Raw genomic sequence first — 17,696 nt, 5'->3', positions numbered from 1 at the left:
CACTTCTTGTAAGCTTCCTTTTTGTGTTTAAGATCAGCAAGGATTTCACTGTTAAGCCAAGCTGGTTGCCTGCCATATTTACTATTCTTTCTACACATAGGGATGGTTTGTTCCTGTAACCTCAATAAGGATTCATAAAAATACAGCCAGCTCTCCTGGACTCCTTTCCCCCTCATGCTATTCTCCCAGGGGATCCTGCCCATCAGTTCCCTGAGGGAGTCAAAGGCTGCTTTTCTGAAGTCTAGGGTCCGTATTCTGCTGCTCTCCTTTCTTCCTTGTGTCAGGATCCTGAACTCGACCATCTCATGGTCATTGCCTCCCAGGTTCCCATCCACTTTTGCCTCTCCTACTAATTCTTCCTGGTTTGTGAGCAGCAGGTCAAGAAGAGCTCTGCCCCTAGTTGGTTGCTCCAGCATTTGCACCAGGAAATCTACATTTGTAAGTTGCATTTTCATAATAAAGAGATTGCACTACAGTGCTTGTATGAGGTGAACTGAAAAATACTATTTCTTTTGTTTATCATGTTTACAGTGCAAATATTTATAATTAAAAATATTATGAAGTGAGCAGACACACTTCGTATTCTGTGTTGTAATAGAAATCAATGTATTTGAAAATGTAAAGAACATCCAAAAATATTTAATAATTTTCAGTTGGTATTCTATCATTTAATAGTGCGATTAATCACAACACATTTTTTTAATTGCGATTAATTTTTTTTTAGTTAATCGCCCTGTTATTACACAAGAGTATAGGGACAGAGTAGGGTGGCTAGGGATTTGGGGGTGGAGGCTAAATCTGAGTGCATTTCCCCTTCCCTCGGATGGAAGGGTGAGGGATCTGTATGACCCTGGCTGGCTATGAGAAGTTTCTTCGTACCCACTGAGGACCCTAACAAGTCTCTGGAGAGTACAGAGGATGGAGCTGCAGATGCAAAGAGAAGGGAGCCCCATTTAAACTGCTTCTTGGAAAAGAGGCGGGAAGGTTATGAAAATCCATTTCCTGCTGGGAGGAAGCACCAAGGCTAAAGATATCTTGCTCAGTCAGTCTTTGGTCCCCAGGATGCAAAAGCATTCCTCACTGAGAGGAACAGCTGAAGGATGGGGACAAAGATACCTCTGTCTCAATTATGAATCCTCCTCTGTGACCCCCTTTCTGCCTCCCCTGGCTTAGAGGCAGCTGCAGGGCCAGCTGCAAGCCTGGACAGGGAAGTGTGCTGCATTCCCCTAGTTCCAGACCACTAGTGGACTCACTGCCAGCCAGCTGAGGTGAGAGTGGGGCAGGGTGTGCAGAAAGAATGGCTGGGATACACTGTGAAGTCTGGACCCGCTCTGGAAGCTGTGGCAGGCTGGAGCAGAAGAGAGGCAGAACTGGGTTTATCTAGGCTACAATAAAGTAGACAGAGTAGAGAAACTTCAACCAGCAGGAACCTGCTGCAGGGAAGCAAGGAACAACTGTGCAGCAAAGCAGGGATAATTCAGAATTCAACAGTCTGGGCTTCATAATCTTCTCTATCAAAACTGGTGCTCAGCCTGACTGGCAGAAGAAAGAGGAACACACAGGGCCCGGAGTGAAAGATTGGGGATCTGTCCATTAACTTTGATGGGTTTGGATCAGGCATCTCATGACTGCAATGGCAGAGACAACATCCTGAGTGAGCCCAAACATGGAAAGATCCAGCCCAAAAGGATTATTTTTGAGAAAGTTACATACATACAAAAACAGGGCATTATAATTAAAATGACCTGCAATTTTAATGTCACTATCATGATCAGTACACATTTTCTGTTTGCTTTTTTTGCTATTAGAAAAGCTCTTCTAAACTGATTGCATTGTCAAGAGACGATTCACATAATCCAACCAGCTACTGTCGAGGACATGAATTCTGTAGAAATGCCCAGTTTGTACCATATTGCAAGCATGTTGAAGCAGGGACTAACCCTTCTTACATGTCTGGAAAGCACCTAGCACCCCATGAGTAATACCATAAACAAATAATATTTAACACGGCCACCCATTTGACACAAAATCCATCTGTCTTCATTTTCGGTTTATAGTAGCAACAGATTATTTCATGGAGATCTGCTACCCTTAGCTATACCTCCGCTCACCAGCTCCTCTCCAACCCTCAATCCCCAGAAAAGACCCTGTTTCTCAAGCATTTGTTGCTTAAATCCAGTATGACTGCTCATTAGTACAATAATGTTCTCAATTGTTGGGATAGTGGCTCTTGTAAGCGAGTTTTATATGCAAAACAGGGCTCTATGTAACGAAGATGAAATTCCAACATATACAATTGTCTTTTAATGGGAAAGTTGACATCAAGCATTAAGTTAATTCGATTATTTTTCTGTATATGCTGTTAGTAATCAGGTTTTCTGGCTCTGTTTTCTGTTCAAGTTGAATCGTACAGTTGAATTACTTGAACTTCTGGTGAACTGCACCAGAAGGGAGGAAAAGGAGCTAATGCCTCATTTGATCTTGTGACCATAAATTTGTGTTTTCGTTCCTTTTAAGGTTTGACCATCTATTTTTCCAACTAATTTATGTACGTACCTGATACTTTTATATTTTTATTCCTGAAAACAGAAACTGCTTAACAGCCAATTTGTCTTCCTCTCATTTCTTAACTATTCCTAATTTCTATTTTATTTCGAGGTTATCATTAATTAACACAAATTTAAAGCTGTCTTCTTCACAACCACGCACACCCACACCTCCACCAGATATGTGTCTCTTTTCATTTTAATATACTCGCTTTACCTCAAATACAGTAATTCACAGAAAGAGCAATTTTTCTAACAAGGAAAACAAAAATAAATGATGAAACTGCCTACGTTGGTTTTACGAACTCTGCTATGCCTCATTGCCAGATTCAGACTGTTATATAAATTCTCTTTCTTCTATCCTTAATAGGAACTTGGGCTCTGTTCCTGCTCTTGTTTTTAACTGTTTTATGACATAGTTCTCAGATATGATTCCACATGAACATGTGTGCAAACATGTTAAACCATGTGTTAAGAAGACATGCAGAGCCCTGCTGCCTATAGGAGTTTGTCATTTTTGCACCTTGTGTGTTCTTTTTGTGAGGACAGAAATTCCAAACCATGGGGGACATCTTGACGTGAGTAGCCCCCATTCTTGCAAGTACTGAAGTCAGAGACTGTTCCTCTGGGAAAGTACTAAATCTGGGATTAAGATCAGAACCTAGATTAGAAGAACTGTATTATAGGCTTCAGATTCTCCTTTGTTCTGAACAGTTCTTAAGTGGCCACTCCAATATAGCACAGTGCTGCCAAAACCGGAGCTCAGTGTGGGCACATAAAACCAGGTTAAAGAGAAAATGCATGACACCCATTTTCAAATAAGATTTTGCTCATCCAGGGCCCAGCGATGTAGCCTTTAATTCCACAACCTCCATAGGGAGGTTCAGTCCTATATACACGATTTAGGCATCAGGAATGGCAAGAGCAATAGGAACAGACTAACAATGGTTCTCATTTTCTCTTTTCTATTACAGAGAATGTTCCACCAGTTCCGTTTGGCCCAGTGCTTTCCACCCCTGTGATCCCACTGCACGGGTTACCTGCCAGAGGCTAAATATTCTGGCTATTTAGATTACTTTTTTTAATTATGATTTTTCTGAGAATTCTTAGTCAAATCCTATTTCTAAATTGTAAAATACTTTGAAATTTGGCAGAGAAACTACTTCAACAAATGGCACTGTGAGAAGAAATGGTGACTACATTTTGTTCGTAAGCACAGTGGCTTCACTTTCATTTGATTCTGTCCATAATGAACTTAAACTCATGGCAGGAAGGATGTGGCTTCTCTCTTTGCTCTGTCCTCTTTTCGGGAACAGTCTTCCTTGACTGTTTGCTCAGTAAGGGATTAAAAAGTAACTTCTTACAAAGACAACAAAACCTTCCATAAAGTGATCAGGATGCAGCCGTGTACTTGAATTTTTAGTTCCTGCCAAAATAAAAACTTACACTGCCCAGGCAGCCTTCCATACTGGCACATAGAAACCTTTTAAAAAGGCCATCAAACTATTATGGGATAAATGGTATCTCAAATTAATCCTCAAATAGGGGAGAGAGTATTTTCATAGGTCCTACTAAATCTACATACCAATCGATTATATGTTACCAATTCATGCTAGTCCTATAATGATGCCCTAGAGTCCTTAGTCCATATATACTATAACTACTCAACCACAACCAATCAGACAAAAAATATTGCACCTTCACAACCAATTATCCTTATCCCATAATAACTCCCATTGACTTCAGAGGGAGCAGAAATGTGTCCTAAGTAACAAAAACCCCAAGTTTGAGTGAAAACCAAGTCGTGAAATGAATTTTCATAACTTTATCAAAGATAGATTAGAAAAATTTGACTGAAGTTCCCTTGCAGAATATGGCTACATCACTGGTAAAACCTCTCTTCAGTTTCATGCATACATGAACTGTTCTACTTGTTTTTTTGTAAAGTATATTTACACTGTGATCTAAATTCATACCTGCCACAATTCTCCACTCACTTTGTTTAATTTAACCCTAATGTGCCACTTATGTTACGTATTTAAACAAAACTTCTTGTACTAAATGCAATACCTCACTGTATTTCATAACTGCCAATGCTATGATAATAACGTTCTATAAAATGCCAGCTGAAGCAGCATATTAGTCAAAGGTATATGGTTGATTCTTTTACTCTTCTACTCCCAATCCTACACATGTAACGTGTGTGTTATGGATTTCTAGGCAAGAGCTTTATTGCACCTTAGATAAACATTTTACCAATTTTTTTAAAATGCTGTAGAGTCTAGGGTCCCAGTTTAAGTCAAGAAATTTCTCTGACAGAATTTTTATTGATTACTAGTTAAATTTCATATTCTGTGCCAGATTATTTTATTGTATTTTGCCACTTTTCCAGTGACTTCTTGGGCTACCGCATTCTGGTTCATAAAAGAAATATATTGATAATTCTAAAATATTATTTTGTCACTGGATTTACTTTGCTCCAAACTTTTGGAAATGAATACTTTTTTAGTTATATTCCATAAACTGTGAAAGCAAACAGTCTTAATAATGAATTTCAGGAGCAATTTTAAGCCCCAATCTTGCAAACACTTTAAAGCACGATTAACTTTAAGCATGAGAGGGGCTTGTTTACTTCAACGGAATTACTCATGTGCTTAAAGTTAACCAAATGTGCAAGTATTTGAAGGATGAGGGCCTTTGTCTTTCAGTGTTATTTCTTATAGTGCTCCTACTCGTATTTCTGCTGTTAGTCATCTGCAACACATGCTTAGTGCCCACAGTGACCTGAAGGATCCTTAAGAGAGCAAAGAAAAAAACCAGTTACCTACAATAACTGTTGTTCTTTGAGATGTGCTGTTCACATATACAGCCCACTGCGGGAGTATGTGAACCCAAAGAACTCAAGCCGGAGACTTCTGCCAACAGTACCACGTGTCCCTGCTCTCCTCGTGCATTGAACCGGGGGCATGTCTGCTGCCTCCCTTTCCATCCCTTCTCGCCACTTGTGAAATTATTGACTAAAGTATCAGGGAAGTTGGGAAGGTCATGGAACATGTCATGGAACTTATATGTGCACATCACATCTCAAAGAAAGTAAGTAACCTACCATTTTTTTCCTCCCTTGAGTGATTGTGCACATATACATTCCACTGCAGGGGTCTCTGTAGCAGTTCCCTTACAGGTGGTGGGACTGTGGGATATCTGGACAGAGACTGCAATACTGACTTGTCAAAGTTAACATCGTCCCAAAAGTTACATATAGACAATCATGCTGCTCTCTGCAGATATCGGTTATGGGAATGTTGCTCAGAAAAGCTGAGGAAATGCACTGAGCCCTGGGGGAGTGAGAAGTTATTTTCAGGGGAAGAGAGACTTTTGCAAGATCTTAACAGAATTTGATACAGTCAGAGATACAGTGTGAGATATGTTGAGCTATCAATGGTTTGCCTTTGACTCTCTCGGCATAGACTACAAAGGGTGTGGGAGAGGCTCTGAACAACCTAGTGCAGTCTACATAGAATACCAACGTTGTACAGACATAGGAAGCGTGAAGTTTTTCTGCCTGACTCTGACCCCAACTCTTGCTTACTGAACCTGGCTCTTGCAATTTCTCCAATTCCCGCTCAAAAACTACCATCCCTGACATGTCCTGTGACAGCTAGGCCAGACCACCTAAGCCTCAATTCCTTATACCACCATGAACCAAGAAATCCAAGTTCACAATACACTTATCCACCAAAATTCTGAATTTACTGATGTTGGTGGGTGAGAGAGAGAGTTATAAAATGTATCACTTTGATCACACAGTCCCCAAAAGACTTCCATTGTTCTAGAGTTCAGAGTGACAAACTGAAAAACCTAGAGTCCTACAAAAAATTACACTGTTTTAAAATCACACACAGCATGAAAGAGTAAATCAGTCCTTTAAAACTGAGGTTTCAACAGTACTAAAATCCCATCTCATGTCTGCTGAGCCAAGAACACACACAAGTGCAGGAATGTATTGGCACTGCAGATACAAACATGCGTGGGTCTCACTCCCTTCCATTATCTGTGCCCAAAGGCTCTGATGGAATCTTTATCTTTCCACAGCTCATATAAAAGCACTCTCCAGAGATTCAGTCCCCTGCCAGCATACAACACAGACACTAAGAACACCACAACGTGTGCACAAATCAGCATCTTGGGACACCTGGTGGATTGCCCAACTAGGAGCTGAGGATTTCAGTACGCAGTGTTCCCCTAACTTTTGAAAGATAAGTCCCCAGCATTTAGGAAAATAAAACCAATATACCCTCCTCCTTCAACCCTTCATGCATGGTTAAAGGCCTGCTGTTCCTTCTCCTTCCGATCTTGCAGCGTGTGAGGAGGCCAAGGGAGGGCCCTGTGGAATTTGTGTGTTGCACAGGGATTGAGGGAAGGTTCTGTAATGGATCTTTGGGTAAGATGCCTCTTCCAAGACCTTTTTTCCACTTCTCCAAGTACACCCCTTTCAAGTGACAGGCCCACTCCTCCACTTCTTTTTGGGATGACATGTAACCACTCTCCAACTGGGTCTGTGGGTTACACCCCCTCTGGTTACCTAGCAGGCCCAGCAAACTTGGCACCTGCAAATTTGCTTCAGGAGCCTCTGGACAGTAACCACGTGCAGTGACACAAAAGCAGCTTCTCCACAATAAAGTACGATTTATTTGCCAAAAGATACACAGCACTCAGACAGAAAACAACAAAGAGACCTATACACATATTGTCTCACCTATGTGTAGCATTCCACTCAATCCCCTAGGCAGAGGTGACTTAGCCACTCCCCCTCCTCCACTCCCACCATCCTCACCTGCCCACAGCTTGCCTTGCTGCAGATCCTGACTCTCCGTCAGTTTGTGTCAGCTGGCCATAACTGACTACTTCCCCACCTCACTCTGCAGAGCAAATCTATTAGCTGATCAGTGTCTTTTTATCTCCAGGTTCTCAGCCTTGACAAAACATCTATGTAACCAGGATGGGGTTGAGGAGTCACCTCTTCACAGCTATTAAACTGGCTATTGTGTTTGAAAGTTTATTGGGATGCTCCTTATCTACGCCACCATATAGTCCTTCCTGCTGGATTCCCCAACAGCCCCTTTTGATCTAACGCCGTAGCAAGTAATCCATCATGAACACAAAGGCACGCACAATATTCATAAAAATAATGCAGATATTTCCAGTTTCTCCACAGGTTCATACACACTTAATATGTCAAGGGAGAAGCTCTGCACCTCAGGAAAGCACTTACAACAGCTGCCCAGCTCCTAAGATTCACTGGAGAAGCCCTTGTAAGGTATGTGGACATGGTCTTCTGGTGGTATCTAGTCAAATATTTCTGGAGTATGGAATCTGCACCCTCTATTGCCAATTTTTTGCAAGGCAGCAGAACTTTGGACTCCTGGAGAAAGAGGCTCCAGGCTGGAGTTAGGAAAAGTATCTTTTTAGTCGCAAACAGAGCATATTTGATATAGAAGCTACTGAAACACAAACATTCCCCTTTTCTCCCCTTTCCCCAGAGTTAATTGTCAGTTTGTGAATGGAAAAGTTGAGGTGTCGGAGATTCAAGATCTGCCTCCATCCCCCTTTCTTCTTGGGCACCAGGAAATATTTGAAATAGAACCCTGTGCCCTGAAAGGCTGAAGCGACTGGTTCCACTGCTCCTCTCTGCAGGAGGAAGTCCACCTCTAGGGTAAGCATATTGTTGTGAGAGTGATCCCTGAAACGGGCTCAGGGCATAGAGGAAGTAGTGTCAAACTCAATCATTTAGCGATGTCAAATGACATGCAGGACCCACTTGTCCATTGTTGTTATGCTCCATGCTGGTAAAAAGTTTGTGACGGCCCCCAAAAGGGGTGGTTGGCAACTGCGTTGGGATATAAAGTGGTTGACTGCTCTAGATGCACTCAGAAATATTGCTTATGCAAAGATTGGGTATGCTGCGCAGAGGGCTGCACTGGTGGACAATGTGGATGAGATATGTGGACCTTCAGGCACTTCTGTGGAGGTTCATGGGCTTGCTGGTGGTAGCACTGGGGAGTTCTATAGCATCGTGTGGGCGATAAAATTTTCGTTTCAGCGCTGGCATATATATGCCATGGGATTGCAGGTTGGCTCTACAGTCTTTCAGTGACTGTAAGAAATCATCCATTAATACTTAGTCCTGCCTTGAGTGCAGGGGACTGGACTAGATGACCTCTCAAAGTTCCTTCCAGTTCTAGGATTCTACGATCTTCTGCCTGAAGAGATGTGATTCATCAAAAGGGAGGTCCTCAACTGTGCTCTGTACTTCTCTAGAGAAACCTGAGGAATGTAACCAATATTCTCTCCTCATGACTCTTCCAGGCACCACTGTACTCAAGAACACGTCCGCAGAATAAACTGCAGCCTGAAGTATGTCCTAGAGACCAACTTGCCCGCCTCCAAAATAGCTTAGAAGCAGGCACGATCCTGCTGAGGTAGTTTATCTGCAAAATCCGGCATCTGCCCATAGTTTAAAAAAAATTATATTTGGCCATCAGTGCTAGGTAGTTCAAGATATGGAACTGGAGGTTGGCTGAGGAAGAGACTTTGCTACCCATAGTACCTCTTTACCATTATCTTTGGGTGGCAGCGTATGTGGTTGGGCTATACCACATGGTGCGTGCTGGTTGGAGAATGCCATTGTTGATTGGTAGGGCCACTCTGGCAGGTATTGATGCATGCAAGATGTCTAGTAGTTGGTGCTGACTGTCTTGCACTTCCTCCAATGGAATCTGAAGAGCCTTAGCAAGTCTCCTGAGCAGCTCCTGAAATTGACAGAAGTCATCCAGTAGAGAAGAGGGAGTCAATGACACAGCCAAATCCAGGGGTGACATCGGGAATCTCTCTGGATCCGTCAGTACCGATGGAGCCGGGCTGACTCGCACATCATCCGGTCCTGGTTCCAAACAATGAAGGATGCGATGGTGAGACAAGGGATTCCTTCCAGGTTGAGCAAGAAGGTTCTGAAGGCACATATAGGGGACGCAAGCTCCAATATAGCCAACGTGGTTGATCCTGCTGTTGCTGCAGAACTACCCATAGAGCTGGGTACCAGTGGCTCCTGGGCTGAGGAAAGAGAGGATACTGCCACGGTGGTGTCAGAACCCTCTGTTAGTCATGCCTTCAGAATGGAAGCAGTGGACCACATCTAGTATCTGAATCCTCAGACTTGGAGGAACCAAAGTCCTGTACGAATGGGGGCACCGACGGGGCCAAAGGAATGGCGTGTGCTGTAGGAGCACAACCAGAGGGCAGCAGATCCAACACAGAAGAAGAGGCCCTCTTAGCACGCGAATGGACTAGAACAGGCAGAGACATCAACCATTCCTGGGCAAACTATTCATCCCATTCTCCCCGGCGTTAACGGCACCCGGTCCACAAACAGAACCAGAGCCAGCAAGGGGGCCTGCCTTGGGACTGATGAGTCACAATGCACCAGCCGAGCCGATGCAGAAGGGCTGCACGGTTCGGGAACTGGGACCAGCAGATCTGGCGAACAATGTGACTTCTTTTCACTCTTGTGGGCCTTGGAATGCGCCCCTTCTCTGTGGCTAGAAATCATGGACGGTGCAGCATCTTTCTTGGATCTGGGAGAAGACTTACAGCCATGCTTACACACATGCTTCTGTGGTTCATAGCTAGGCCCCAGCGCGGGGTCCATAGCACTGGTACCTGCAGAACCCAAATGGGACTCCGTGGAGGGAGGTGCATCCTGGACCGCTCAGGCTAATGTATCTGGGGAGGGGAAGGGGGGCTGGTCTTCATCCAGGATCCAACTGTGGTCCCATGGCAACCTCCATGAGGTGCTTCTTAAGGTGTAGGCCCTGGCCTTCATGGGTAGGGGCAGGGAAGGAGAAGCAGATACTGCACCTGGACATGACATGGGCTTTCCCCAAGCAGTACAGACAGCTATGTACAAGAATAGAAACAGTTTTTCTGGAAAGTTTGGAAAGTGCATCACCAAGTATGAGAGAAAAGCAGAAGCTCCAACTCAGACGATGTGGTGGTGAAAAGAAATTGAAGTCGTGGTCACTCCATCCCACTCTTTATCGCCTCAGGTGAAACCAAATGGCAATTCAAGGTCGTATGCATGGACCAATGGAAGCTATTACTTTTAAAAGCTCCGGCTCCAGGAACATGGTGCATGCACATAACCCTCAGTGGAATACACAGGGACCATCACTTGAAAAAATAAACAGATTGTCCCACTGAAGCATAACCTGTGGCAAATGAAGCAGAATAAATTTTTTATTTGTTTTACATAGGATATTTCTATTAATAAAACCCAGCATAGCATTTGCCCTTTATGCAACACATCACATTGTTGACTCATTCAGTTGATCACCTACAATAAACTCCAGTTTATTTATGGCCTGCTGCATTCGCCCATTTTATATTTTTCAGTTTGATTATTCCTTCCTTTGTGAATCACCGACTCACATTTTCTTGACTTTTAGACTATTTCTCCGTTTTGTCAGAGTCATGCTGTATTTCAGTTATAGTCTCCCAAGTACTTATGTTGCCTTCATACTGGCTTCAGATTTGATTAGTGTACTCTCCACACCACACAATGGAAATATTAATAAGTAATAATTCTTAAGTTTATTGGTGGTACTAACAACAAAAACTCCTATGGGAGCTCATTCAAGACCTCCCAAATTCAAAGAGAACTATTACTAAATTACCTTTGGTATCTGATTTTTATAAAGCTAATTGCAAACACCTTACACAATTATAATTTTTTAGAGTTCTCCAATTTCCCTATGTGAATGTAATTTGGAACTATACCAAATGTTTAATTTAAAGTCAAGATGCACTTTGAACACTGCATTTCCTTTCTCAAGTAAGATGGGTAGCCTATCAAAGAGAAAAAAGAAAAGTTAGTTTATTATGATCTTTTATTGACAAACCCATATGATCTAGTGATTAAAGAGGGGACTAGGAGTCTTGAATTTTATTCTTGACACAGCCACGAACTATGTGAGACCTTGAGTAAATATGTACCTACTTCACTTCCTCAAAGTGGGGCTGTGAAGTTTTGGGCTCTATGGATAAGTAGTAATACAGACTCAACTCCCTTCACTTAGTGGGAATTATTTGTTAAATTGAGCCACCTCATTCATGGTTTTCTCCAAAGGTTCTCAGAAACATTACAGTTGAGTGGGGAGTATATATCTGAAGACTACAGCGATACTGTAATTTTTGCTTCGCTACAGTGAAATACTGTAAAATGATGTAATGCCCATTAATTCAATTTCAAAATTTTTCTTAAGGAAAATGCATCTTAACTTACTTATTTACATGCTGTTAACATAGTTACTTACTTTTGCACAGAGTGTACATTAAATCAGGTTTAAAATTAGAAAGGTGCAAATTAGAGAAATTATGAGATTTGTGTGTTTTATACTCTTCTTTCTGACTGAGAATCCTGAAAGGCCACTGACACTACAAAAAAACAAACAAAACAAACCACAAAACAAGTGTTGCTGGATCATTGAATAGAAGGATCAGACACACTTGGGACTCAATCCTACAAAGATACTGAGTACAAGGATCCCGATCAAGCCAAGTACTTAAGCTTGTGCAATACTATCAATATCTGAGTAGTGCCATGAACTTGAGTGTGACTAAATACATGCTCAATATTAGAGATGTATTTCAGCTTAAGTGCTTTGCTGCACTGAGCGTTTGGCACTTAGTACTTTGCAGAATTGAACCCTAATTCCACAACCCAAGATAGAGGTGTTTGGGGGGAAAATAAAAATTCCTTTCAGGTCACCTACTGTCACCATTTTATCTACAGAGTCCACAAGGAAAATAACTCATATAGTAATACCCACCTTTGGGAAGATGGAAAACTTGTCTGACCTGTCTTTTAACTTTCTTAGTATTTGGGTATAATTCTAATGAAAAGATAAGTAACTGTTCTGAAATAGTTGAAAGTAAAATATGTCTCATCTCTGTAGTGATAGCAGCTCTTATGAAAGTACTGAAGACCATTTCTTGATGCTCCACGTAGCAGTTAAGTATCTTTTATTATTACTGAACCAAATAGCACGCCCTTGAGACTGTACAATTCTGTGTTTGATATACTTTGTGGGGATGGAAAATTAGGACTGAATGCAACAAGATTTCAAATACAGATCTTCTCAGTATTTTAAAATTTAATGAAGTATTAAGACTAGCTTAATACAGAATGAGTCATGTTTTTAAGGGAAGCAATAACACAGAACTATATTTCAAATCTTGGCTAAAAAGATGTTCTGAAATAAAAAGAAAGCAATATTGCTTTCTGTTGGAAAGTAGCTGAGATTAGCAATAAAATTTTGGAGCGAATAGAAAGATCTGAGGGTACAGCTAGTCTCACGCTTTTGGACAGTGAATGCCATTCTACCCTGAAAAGTGAATGGATGAAAATGGCATCTCCATAACTCAACAGATCTGCTCCCTGTGGGTGAAATTCATCACTGGGCCAGCATATTACCTATGAAACACACATACCCCATTTTAAGGGCTTAGCTGAGACTTAAGTGGTGCATAGGGTTTGCATAGGTCAGGAGTGGGCAATAATTTTCTCAGGGGGGCCACTCCACAAATTTTGATACATAGTCATGGCCCGCACTTTTCTACTATACTAATGGAGGGGATGCAGGGTCTGGAAGGGAGTTTGGGCAAAGGAGAGAGCTCTGGGCTTGTGCAGAGCGTTGGGGTACAGGAAAGGGTGAAGGTTTTGGGCTCTGGGAGGGAGTTTGGTGCATGAGGATGTTTTGACCTGTGGCAGGAGATTGGAGTGCGGGAAGGGGTGCGTGGTTCAGGCTCTGGCCAGGAGGCGCTTATCACAGATGGCTCCCAGCCAGCGGCGCAGCAGGGCTCACGCAGGCTGCCTGCATGCCATGGCACCATGCCGCTCCCGGAAGTGACTACAGCCGGCTGCTGCTGACACATCTCTGCATGTCCCTTGGTGGGAGGGGGATAGCGAGTCTCCATGCGCTGCCTGTGAAGTACTGCCCCCTCAGCTCCCATTGGCCGGTTTCTGGCCAATGGGAGCTGTGAGGATGGTACTGGGAGTGGGGGCAGCGTGTACAGCCATCTCCCCACCCACACCAGGGGCATGCAGAGACACACCAGCAGCAGCCGGCCACTTCTGGGAGCGGTGTGGGGCCACAGCAAGCAGGCAGCCTGCCTGAGCACCCCGCTGTGCCGCGGGACTTTTAGCAGTCCGGAGATCAAAAGGGGGCAGCCAAAGAGCCTGGCGGGCTAGACAAATGTTAGACGGGCTGGATCTGGCCCGCAGGCCGTATGTTGCCCACCCCAGGCATAGGTCCACTGCACAGAGGTGATTTTCTCGGAGTTATATTTGCTCCCTTTAATGACAAGGTAATATTGCATTATGTTTCACTCCTGGTTGTCTTGTCCAGCCAATGCAGCTTTTCCGTCTTATGCATCATCAGAGTAGTTTACTAAATTCAATATCAGGACAAATGAGTTACATCTATACAAACCCACTGCCTTTTTTTGGGGTTACTTAGAGCACAAGATGAAGGCAGTGAGGTTGTGAAACTTTAACTAAGGCTGTAATTGATTTGCATATCTTTTAATACTCATGCTTATATAAAACGAAGGACCCAGTTCACCTCTCAGAACCCAGGGGGAATTTTTCAGGGTTCTCAGTTAAAAAAAAAAAAAAAAACCACCTAACCAACCAAACATCTTTTTTATTTGTGAACCAAGCATATTTGTCACTTTTCAGATTAGAGCTACAGGTTATGATTGTAAAACTGCTGCACTGTGACAAGAGAGGACATCAAAATTACAAGGAAAGCAATCACACAGGGAGCTGACCAGAGATAGAGGCAATAATTTGAAACCTTTCCCTGGTCCTCGCTTCTCTGACTTACTCCCCCAGCCCTCACTTCTGCTCTCTATCTGCCCAACCACTACAAAAGCAACAATAACTTTAAAACAGTCTGCAATTTTAAACTTGCAATAATCTACAATGCTTATTAACATTACACAGAGGGAGTGAGAAAAGATTACATCAGGCTTGCCCATTTCTGTGAGCAAAGAGTAACTTCACTAGTTTTATGCTGGCAAATATGTTGAAACAAGAAACTGCTGGCACTGCATAACTTTTTAACAAAAGAAGCTGTTAGTATTGAAATGAAATTGCAAAAGCATGCTACTGGGGGTAGTAGAATATCTAGCCAAATCAACCATTTGCCCATGCTCTTGGTCAGAATTAAACTATTGGTTGAAACTAAATATGTTGCTATATTTGCCCACAGGATGAAATCTGGAAATACTTGTAAATTCCTTTGTCAACTGGTATAAAGCTTTGGTTTTTGCTGCAGAAAATTCTACTTGCTTTCTAAAAGTAAGACCTGGTCTACACTACAGGGCTAGGTCAGATGTAAGATGCTTAGCATTAACCTAGCTGCAGAAGTGTCTTCACTTAAATTTGGCTCCCGCCAATGTAAGTATCTCTCTACACCTATTTAGTAACACCACCTCCCCGAGTGGCGTAGCACCACAGTTGATGTAATTAGGTCGACAGTGTCAGTGTAGACACTGTGTTGCTTACGTCAACTGTTACTAGCTTTCAGGAGCTGTCCCACAATGTCCAAAACTGACAATGCAATCTATGCAAATGTTCCTGTTGAGCACGCGCACATCCCACACAAGGAGCCAAATGCTGCATACAAACAAGCGATTTAATAACTGCAGTGGCTGTACGCTTACGCAAGTTAGGTTCTTATAATTTTGTAGTAGAGACATGGCCTAAGACTTTCAAAAACATTATTTACAATATAAGATTGACTTACAATGGCACTGGAAGAAAGAATCGTACCACTTTTTTGTAGGCAGTTAAAATTGTATTTACCATTGGTAGTGCATTGATGTAGGGAAGTTCTCCTGTCTGCTGCCTCCAGTCACAGGAAGATGATGCTGAAAAAGAAATGTAGAGACAAATAAAAGGATAAGTTTTAATATTTAAAAATAGATGTGCTAACAGAATAAAACACAGATTAAAAAAAAAACAGTATCAGTTGTGGGACCAGATGGCTCAGGGGATCACTAAGAGACACTAAAGTTTTCACCTCAGAATTTATATACAGACTAAATCAGCAGTGATTGGGAGTGGTAATAACAAGAAGAATTAGTTTTCCTATCAGCCTGTTGCTAGTAGACAGGTGTCCACAGCATAAAAATTACCCTTGCAATTGTTATCCTTCTGCAGGTACAGAACTTATGAATAAATGACTATGGACAATGAACTGTCTTATGCCATTAGGCCCTGGACACTTGCATCCACATTCAGTGGAAATCCACACAGACACAAGGGTCCATCCCGAAGGAGCCTATCGTTGGACCATGCCTTTTGATATATTTCTCCAGAGTCAGGTTCTTAGATGTTGGCATGTTATTGCCCATGCCAAATCTGTTCTAGCAATAAAAGACTTCAGTTTTCTGTGATATTTATGTAGCACCTTTTGTAAGCACTAAAACAAAAAAATCCTTGGTTTGACTGTAGAACATTCATCTTGAATGTTTAATTGGGGTTGGAAGTGGTAAAGGATACATTTTCCTAAGGAAAATGTACATCACATTAGTCGATATAAGTGTGCACATTTGGAAGAACATGCAAAGCTGTTAAATTTACCAAGTTGTACAGTAACTTAGAAAACTGAGAAAGTCAGCTTATTTTAGCTGCATGCAAACATTTGAAGAAATATGTTGTAAAAATCCTGCAGGTAGGACATTCAAGAGCAGACTGGTGTTGAGGAAGATTACTTTTTTAGTCTACCAGCCTTAATGTATCTTTAAAAAAAAAAAAAAAAAAAAAAGACTCTATTCCCTGTTCTCTAAATGAATGTTTTTAAAGCCACAAAACTCAGTAATAATTATTGAGAAATAAATTATCTCATCCAGAGGTAGAAGAATACTGCAAAACAGTATTCGCAAGCATGTGTTTGATATCCAAATAGCTGCTCACTCCAGCCATGTTCCTACCCCTTTTTATTCACTACTTACAAATGATTTTTTGTTCACACAAATGGCTAGAGGGGGCTACTCTCCATTTGAATACCCGTGTTTGCATAAGATTATTTGCTATTGGCTATTTTCAAAAAAATCAGTCATCCAATCAGAGAGCAGAAACAATACCATGTAACTGACAACAAAAAGTTTGCGAATAACCCAAACAAAATTTGTTCACCCGAATTGTTTGATCAATTATTAGCAACAACCAACTGAATTTGTAAAATTCACCCACAGAAAAATTGTCCATTAATCCTTGAAAAAAAAAAAAAAACCTGACCAAATTGGTCAAATAAGTGGTCTGGTACGAAAATGTCAGACAACTCTATTCAAAAACAAGCATCCTGTGCAGCAGAAATTAATGAATTTACACTATTCCCAGAACATTCTACAAGCTATCCATAAGCACGCATCAAAGAGAAACATATCCTTCATAATGCAAGTGCATGGAGGCGCCGCAGAGGATGAGAATGCATGCAAAATATGTTGGGAATTCAGATATTTGCAAATGTGCTTCTTCTCCCTTGCTTAGTTGCATTATTGATGCAGAAATTGTCGGAATCAAAAGGAGGAAAAAATCCACTTGTTAAGTGGCATGATTTTTTATGTGGAAAAAGTGAGTGTGTCTTTTTACCCAGCTAGAGCCTCGGATTAGGACAGAAATCTTCATCGCATCACTCAGCATAAACAGTATATAGATACATTACTTGCCTATAATTGGAGTTCTCTAAAAGATATTTCTTGAGACGCATACTGTTAGATCACTACGCTTACTGAGAGCATAAGTCACTTCAAATTTTTGTGTCACAATGGAATACATTGGTGGACAGTGAAAGATGATAAAATCCAGCTCTGTAGTCTAGTTACAGGTGTGACACATTTTGTGTTGTTTTAAATATGAATATAGTAAGAGGTGTGAGGAAACAGATAAAAACAGTCGGATACAACAAGAGAGGCTTTCTTCAGCCTAAATTAGGTGCCAGGATTGCCTCTCTCCAATTCCTTCCTTTCCTAGTATTAATTTCAGAGTGCAGTTCTTAAGGTCAAAGCTATAGAGAGAAAGCTCTC

At 41.8% G+C, this 17,696-nt stretch overlaps 1 protein-coding gene across 10 annotated transcripts in view; it reads right to left on the bottom strand.

Moving 5' to 3' along the window:
- TBL1XR1 (TBL1X/Y related 1) overlaps positions 1–17,696 on the bottom strand; it is a 170,807-nt gene that overhangs the window by 89,960 nt on the left and 63,151 nt on the right. For all 10 annotated transcript variants that reach the window (XM_084638989.1, XM_084638995.1, XM_084638991.1 and 7 more), the window contains one exon: positions 15,472–15,536. The gene's annotated coding sequence lies outside the window, so the exon portion shown is untranslated. The remainder of the gene's footprint in view (positions 1–15,471; positions 15,537–17,696) is intronic.

Source organism: Lepidochelys olivacea, assembly GCF_965140295.1.
Source record: "Lepidochelys olivacea isolate rLepOli2 genome assembly, chromosome: 9".
Lineage (NCBI taxonomy): Eukaryota > Metazoa > Chordata > Testudines > Cheloniidae > Lepidochelys > Lepidochelys olivacea.
This window is presented reverse-complemented; position numbering and strand designations above follow the sequence as displayed.